Source organism: Morone saxatilis, unplaced genomic scaffold (genome assembly GCF_004916995.1).
Source record: "Morone saxatilis isolate NCDOM2014 unplaced genomic scaffold, NCSU_SB_2.0 Contig8, whole genome shotgun sequence".
Lineage (NCBI taxonomy): Eukaryota > Metazoa > Chordata > Actinopteri > Moronidae > Morone > Morone saxatilis.
In genome coordinates this window covers 11,307,104-11,315,204 of record NW_023340257.1, presented here as the reverse complement: position 1 = coordinate 11,315,204, position 8,101 = coordinate 11,307,104, and the positions used below count along the sequence as shown (strand labels likewise).

The 8,101-nt window shown below is 40.4% G+C and overlaps 1 long non-coding RNA gene across 1 annotated transcript in view; it reads left to right on the top strand.

The window, feature by feature from the left end:
- The first annotated feature begins 4,014 nt into the window (after positions 1-4,014).
- The window catches only part of LOC118341846, an 8,121-nt gene continuing 4,034 nt past the window's right edge, over positions 4,015-8,101 (top strand). Inside the window, exons 1-2 of the long non-coding RNA XR_004797457.1 lie at positions 4,015-4,247; positions 6,086-6,198. This is a non-coding gene — a long non-coding RNA (uncharacterized LOC118341846). The remainder of the gene's footprint in view (positions 4,248-6,085; positions 6,199-8,101) is intronic.

The window sequence follows — 8,101 nt, the reverse complement described above, 5'->3', positions numbered from 1 at the left end:
GCTAGCATAGCGTTAGCTCTCTGTATTGTAGCTGAACCGAAGCGCTCTATAAGTGGAAGGAACTAGAAATATCTCCTGTTGCTGTGTCGTATCGTGGTTTATCCTATTTACTGGACTAGTGAACAACGTTTCCATTGCATTATCGCTTATCGGATGGTAATGATTCTTCCAGGTAATATGAAGGACCTAAGGTGTTACCATGGAAACAGAGTTATAGCTTGTAATAAGCAAAACGCATGAAAATATAAAATAAAGAAGTGACCATGGTATAAGCGGGATAATGCCCTTCAAGGTGTCCATTATGAGGAATTAATGGACTTTGTGGAGGCAACCAACCTTTCACTGTGCGTTGGATTGTTCCTGACAACAGACACCTCGTTGGGCATTATTCATTTCATCAATAGATCCTCTTAAATGTGACACACTGGACCTTTAAAGAAATATTTTGACTTCTTGAATTCTATTCGCTTTGCTTGCTGACAGTTAGATGAGAAGACCACTTTAATATCTGCACGGTCAATTTGAAAGTACCACCAGCAGTGCTTATGACTGGGTACATCCAGTTTGGGTGGCTTTTGAATCTCTGCTGATCAGTTTAGGAGACACACGGTCTGACCACAACGCTGCTCTGTGTCCTGGGCCCTACAATAGGATACTATTGTGCTTTCTTTGTGTGTTTTTATTTCACCTAATTGTGTTATTTCTTCTTGACCTGAACGGAGAGTGGGGAAATACTAGAAATATGTGCAACTGAGTATTTTGATTTGGACAATCACTGGCTTGCAGCAGATTTGTTTTAAGAAGGTCAATACTATTTGCTTTGCCATTTGGTAGAGGAAATGGATATATACTATTTATTTCTCCCCCTGCTAGCGCTCTCCTGCTTATAATACTGCCGTGTGTCAAGTCTCTGTATGTCTTTGTAATAACCAGCCTCCACAAAGAACCCCCCATCTTTTATTTCACGCATTCATCAGGCGATCTGGTGGAGTGTGGGCCTTGTAATTACTACCTCTTACTTATTGGTTATCATATATCAGGCACAAAGCTATAAACATCCCGTCGAGAACAATGGGAGAGCCTTGCCACAGCCCGGCATGACATTACTATCCTGTCTGAGATTGTTATGGGTGTAATAAGAGACACCTCACACTTAAAGCAATACATCTGGACCAGTGCACTGCCTTTGAATGGGAGTATAATGGCAAATTGTTGAGGCTTGGATCATGTAATTATCTCTTTGTTCATATTGTGTAGTAATTTATGTAGTGCTAGGAGAACGAGTAGACATCGGAGACGAGTGAAAGCTAGCAGCAGTTTGTAGTTTTCTTGTTTTCTAATCACGGCTAGAGAGTTATGATGTTCCTTTAAGTGACATTGTTCACTTCTTTCCAAATCCGCAATTTGAAATAGTTATTTGCTGTAATGAGAGGACAGTGTGCACAAAATGTCTCAGTTTCACTGTTACGCAATTTTATGTAGTGCTATTAAGTGACTGAGTGAATGGGCCTGATTCATCACCTCCGTCCATCTGTGTTCCTCATCCTCCAGTGTTTTGAAATGAGATAATGTCCTTTACAGCCTGTGGCAGGTATAGCAAGAATGACGCGGCTGTCATATCCTCAAAATGTCAGCATTACTGGAGTCAAACGAGCGGATAATTTTGAGTTTTGAGTGTTGAGTTTCAAAATGACCCAGGCTCTTTTGAAATGTGTTTGCAAACTGATTATAACTGTGGATATAAATGTCTCCGAGCTCCTAACTCTTTTTGGTGGTATGTCTGCACTTGAAAAATTACAAAGTACACATAAAAATGCCAGCATGGATAATCACTTGATTTATGATTGTGCTGTTGATGGTCCCACAGCGCAATACACAGCGGAAATGAAGGAGCTACTCACAGCTGGAAAAAAGGTGGAATAACTGTGGTAGCATGATGGCTAAATAACAGCTCAAAACACAGAAATTAAAGCAACAAATCCTTCTTCTTTTTTGGTAGCTATTTGTGAATTATGTTTCATACAATCATGTTATTTGGTCAATTTTCTTGATCTTAAAACATCAGTTTAGTTCACTAACTTCTTGTTCTTGTATCGGCTCACAGCGCTGTGTCAACCTACATATACAGTGTGTACTTTATAGTGTAAACATGTTATAGAATTAGTACACAGTCACTGCTGTTTCGAACTTAACATCCATCCTACACTGTTATATTTATAAAACTAGTGCATATAGTACATATATGTCTTTGTCAACAGCTGGCTACAGGCAACATTTTAACAGTGTTGCCAGCTCTCTTTCAAGGACAGTGGCTACTTGTTGCTAAAAAGGCTTCAACAAGTTGCCAGATGATGGTTCATATAAATAGGATTTTCTTTACAGTATCCTGTTCAGAGTGAGGGGGGTTGCACAGTACTTCAGAAACAGTCTTATCTAGTGCTGCCCCACTAAACTGCAGAAAAAACAACAACATTATCAAACTCTGCATGTACGCTGCGCTTTGTGACCAGGACAAAAGTATCAGATTATTGCAACACGGACTTTTGCTCTTGTAACACAGGACTGCTGCATGTGCCAGCTGTAGCTAGCTGCCATTAGCTACTAAGCAGTCCTATTAGCAGACTCTACCCGGCCTGGGAGCTCAAAGGACTGGGGGAGGTTTGTTTACACTACTAGGAGATAGTATAGGAGAATGAGCACCAGAGCCAGGCGAATGGGCAACGAACTGGGTTCACAGCCTCCGAGACGGACCGAGGCCTGGTGAATTACAGTGGTTCGACCAGGACATAACTGTTATTGTTTTACATCATCCATTGTGTTGATAAGTCTGCCACTATTTGTTTAAGTGAAGTTGGAAGTTATTTATTTCGTGTTTTGAAGACTTGTGTGATGTTACACTGTGTTGAAATAAATTAAATGTTCAGTCTTCACAACTTCAACACAACTTCCGAGACAGACTGAGGATGTAACGCACAACGCTATTGGCTACCACGACAAGTCCCTCCCTAGCTGCCACAGGAAATATGTAAATATGCGGAAGCAAATAGCTGATTTCAATTTCACCTGGACTTCAAGTTGCAACCCTATTTGGCAAAATCTTCCTCTTATTTACATACATTCAAAACATTATCACTATAGATAAATAAGTCTGATACAAGAGAATAATAATAGTCTGTCTAGAAATGAGTTAAACACAAGTACACAACAGCTGGCCTTACTCTGAACTGTCCCACTCAGACGGTGACATAAATTCAAAATGGCTCCTGTGGGAAAGAGGTCTATAGGGGTTTTAGTCCGTCCTGCAGCTGAATCAACTTAAAAATAACAAACAGAAACACAAAAATAGAGTTACAGATGTTTACAACAGCACTGAAGTGTCCTCAACGGGAAGAAAAATGCCAGGTTTAGTGATGAAATTTTCTCACAGCGCCTAAGTCATACGTAAACTAACCATATTTAATTTTCATGTGTCAACTTCAGGATGTTTATCCATACTTTTTAGAGATCATGAAGTCCGAATGTCAACACTCTCTCTGGCTCTGCTGGACTCTTTCTGTAAATATGTCCTGAATGTGAGGTGCCAACAAGAGCAACACATTTTTGAAGGATTTTCTAAAATAAATGAGCTCTTAGTTTCTGTGAGATGGCTTTATTAAAGTATCAACAGTGTCCTAAACGTCTGTGTGAGAGAAGAATAAAGAGGTCAAAACAAAGAGTTCAGTAAATACGGATTATAATCTTCAACCCCTTCAACCACGTAAAGAAAAAAGACACAGACTAATGATGTATGTGTGTTTATGTATGTCATGCATGCAATATGTGGGTGTTTGCACTGGAAGGCTAACTGAATGGCTCAGTTTGCAACAGTTAAATGACTCTGCTTTGTTTTTAAAGGCTGAAGTTTCTGGGCACACTCAGGTCCACTCTTGGATGTCCTTGGGGAGCAATGCAGTTGAAAGCAATACTACTGCGCGGTCATGCAGCCGTAGTGGAGAGGGGTGGGGGGTGTTTTGAATGGCTGAGGCTTTGCGCAGAGGGAAAGTGGGGTCAGAGGATTTAGAAATATTTAAAGATAAAGTTTTTAGGGAAGGGAAGCCTAAACAATGATATTTTGTTATTTCAATTGTTAGAATTTCTGTGGGAGGATATGAGAAGAAACAAAGCCTGTTTGCCAAGGTTGTATAACTGGAGAAGCTGTTTTATTCTTCTTTCCCAGAAAATGAATTCTCCGCAGGCGTCGTGCACTGGTAAGTGCTGGTATTGATTGTATTTCACTAGGGGTCGGAGTGCAGCTAGTGAATGACTTTAGACTGCCAGCCAGGCTGGCTTGGAAGGACTAAAAATGGACTGAGGGGGGTAGTGGAGTGAGCAAGGTTAAAGGAACAAGTAGCATATCTGACTTGAAATAACACTTGCAGTTGCTGTTTATTTTGCCAAGGCCTGTCAATCATCTTTAGAAACTACTTACAGAAAGGTTTACTTGAATTTCAAATATGCTCAGTAAATCTTCTCCTCTCTTCAGATTTGAAATACTGAATTATTTGGACTTTTGAGATTCAGTTCCAACATTTTGGCTGAGAGTTAGATGAGAAGATTGATTCCATCTTTTGACTGTATGAATTTGGAGCTGGAGACGGCAGCAGGTTAGCTTAGCAACTGGAACAGCCTCGCTCTGTCCAAAAGTACTGAGATATAAACCTCCTTGAGCTACAATATGTTTATTAGTGAACTTTAAGGATGCTGGTAGACACTGTGGACTGTTAGACAGAGGGCAGCTAGGCTAGGCTGTACCTAAGGAATAGTTGAAATACCAACCATATTTTCAACTTTCTTGCCAGAAGTGGGACGAGATTCTTAAGATTCATACCACTCTGATACTGTAAACATCCGTAAAGGCTAAAGCCAGCAGCTGGTTACCTTAGCTTAACATATCAACTAGCCTGTCTCGGTCTAAAGGTAACAAAATCTTCCTACTAGCACCCCTAAAGCCCACTAAAAAACATGTTGTATCTTGTTTGTTTGTTTTGTTGTTTTAGCTTTGCACAGAGCCAGGGTGGGTGTTTCCTCCTGCTTCTAAGCTAAGCTAACTAGCTACTGGCTCCAGCTTCATATTTAGCATCGAACTCTCTGCAAGAAAGTGAATACACTTTTTATCCAAATTCCCAAATGTATCCCTTTAACATAAAACATAATTTTAGTTCAACTACTTGGTAAAAATTTGGGAGATTGATACCACTCTTATAACTGTACGTTAAATATGAAGCTTATGGGAGGTAATGCGTCAAATTGCTTGGCTGTGAAACCCCTTGTCTTTTCTTCACTTCAGTTTTTGTATTAAACCAATAAAAAATAACATGATAATGTAATTTTATTCATTTAATTCACAGGAGCTTATAGGTGGATTTTGTTGCCTTTGGACAGAGCCACAGTAGCTGTTTCCCTCTGTCTTTATGCTAAACTAAGCTGGCGTAGCTGCGTATTTATTGAGTTATATCAATCTTCATATTCACTCTCGGCACGAATGTGAATAAGCATATTTCCCAAAATGTCAGTCTATTCCTTCAATGTTTTCAAATCTTTGCACATAAACACAGAGAGCATGAAAATACTTTGCATTGTTGTTTTTGACAAAATCAGATTACGAAAAAATGGAAACCAAAATCACAGGAGAAAATCCAGTCTAAAGGGCAATGCACTCAAACACAGATGTTTATTTGGTGTGCTACGCTGTCTGTCCTTGTTTGGAATAGTTTGGAGATGTTTGGTCAGATTCGACATGTTCAGTCTCTGTTTTCCGTGTTTGGTGGTCAGTTAGCCATTCTTTATACACAGTATGTGTAGGCGTAGCAATGCAGCTTGCACATGCCCAGTACTGGCAGTAAACTCCCTTCACCAGTTATGTATTTGTTTTCGTTATCGTGTCGAGTGAGGTGAAAATTATTTTACATGAAGATTAATCACAAGTTATGTTCCCAACAGCCCGAGCTAGAGCGCTAGAGAAGTCTACTAAACCAGATCTGTCCTCATTTTCCAGATAAAAAGCTCCCTTCTGTTGTCTTCTTAATAACCACTCTGCTTGCTCCAGATTTCCTTCTGATGTTTCTTGCGAGTCTGAAGACGTCTTGCCACTTTTAAACACAAGAACACAAGGAGTGTCTCTACGGTACAGCGGATATCCTCTTCACTTTCCTTTTTGAGGTCAGTTTCGAAGGCAACCGTTTTGTTTGGATTTGTTTGATCAGTGTGCCATTGAACAATGTTTAATTGGTGTAATTAGCCCACTACTTATAGACCCTTTTCATTGTAAACAGAATAAACAGGCTAATGTTTAATAGCTGTTGGTCTAACGAGTGCACCAGTCTGGAAAACCCTCCTTGGTGCGCAGGTGCAAGTCCCAGCCCCCTGCCAGGCCCTCACATTTCTCCCTCCTCTCTTTCCCTTCTCCTCCTTCATCACCGTACAGTCGGAAAACTCATAAAATACTGAAGGAGGGCGGATTGCTCGCTCTTCTTTGAAAAAAAAAAAAAAAGATGGGAGAGGATTACACCTCACAGCTGTGCGGTCCTGAGGCCATATCTAAGGAGCCGCCACCAGAGAGGTCAGCCCCGTCGCAGTCTCACACTAGCCTTTAAATCAATCACATGTCAAGGCTGTGAATAGCAGACCAATAAGCTCAATTAACACCAAAATACTCTGAATCCGTGCCCTTCTGCCGCCCGTCACCACCTCTTGGGAGAGGCCTCTCAGATCTCAGGACATGAGAAGACACCGACAGTCAGACCCACCATAGTTGCCCGCCCCGCCGCGGCCTCGCAGCCACGTACAGCCCCTATCAAGCTATAGCCACATAACTTAAGCCTGCACTCACACACAAACAGCTCGGTGCCTATTTATACATCACATCCTGGCAACGTACATGGGAAAACAAGACCCCTGCACTATCAGTGTATCCAGTGTTGTCTGCCTCTCACTGTTCTGTCCCTGTCTGATGTTGGAGGGGACAGAGACATAAGATAGCTGCTTAGGATAGCTGAAAGATGGCTGCTTTAGATAGCTGGAGATACCAAAACAACTTGATTATGCATTTGGCAGCGGGGAGGAGTTGTTGATATTCCAGACGTTGCATTCCCTGCCGACATCCCTGTGCGTGTAATTGTCTGTAGTGTCGTGTTATCAAATCATTATCAACATGAGTTAGCTACAATAAAACAGCAGGGCAGCATGATTTAACTCTGCCTGCGGTGCTTCGTGCCGTGCTGTGAAATAAAAGAGACACAAATTATTCTTTAACCGCCATGCTTTATTTGGATCCTGATTCAACTGATACCTCGATCAGAAAAAGACTTCCCAACACAAATAGACAAAGTACAGCGTGATAAACATGTGCCAGGCAAAATATCTGGGACACCTCACAGTATATTGCAATCCAGTGTACAATAGTATCTCTGCAATAAATGGGAGCTCTGTGAAGGTTTTAGTGTTTTTAACTTGCATTATATTGTAACATGTTCCTGTTATTTTGTCCAACTCCTCAGCTATTAAAGTTAAAGTTTGACCTGTTATCACTGTCATCAAAATGTTATTGAAAACGAGCAATATAACCAAGATATAACTATAAAACAAACAAACAAATGTAATAGTGAATGGAGCACAAACAAGCAAACAAATCACAATAATCCTGTAAAAAAAGACATCACAGAAAGACAGTGACCCAGCAGCAGCAGCAGTGAAGGCTGAAAAACTCTCAAGACATCATTAAAAGCAGGCCTGTTCATGGAGGAATCCCAGGGTGGTGTTGTGTTACCAAAAGGACATCTGTGTAATTTATTTCTCAAGTTTCATTTTCTCCTTCTTACAAAGTAATTATTCTGTGAGTTTAAGCATAACAACAACAAAAACTTCTGTAATCATCATCCCATTACTTGTTTTTTCCCCTGTTTAATAAAGGCAAAATAAGAAAGGTTTTTGTTATCTCAAAAAACAAGTTTGTTATGTGAGATCACAAAACCTTTACCATCTGTTGTTGATGAGAAAATAAATGAAAAATCTTAAACATGTCGTTTGCAAAAGGTGCTGAGACAAAACAACTAAGGATAACAAT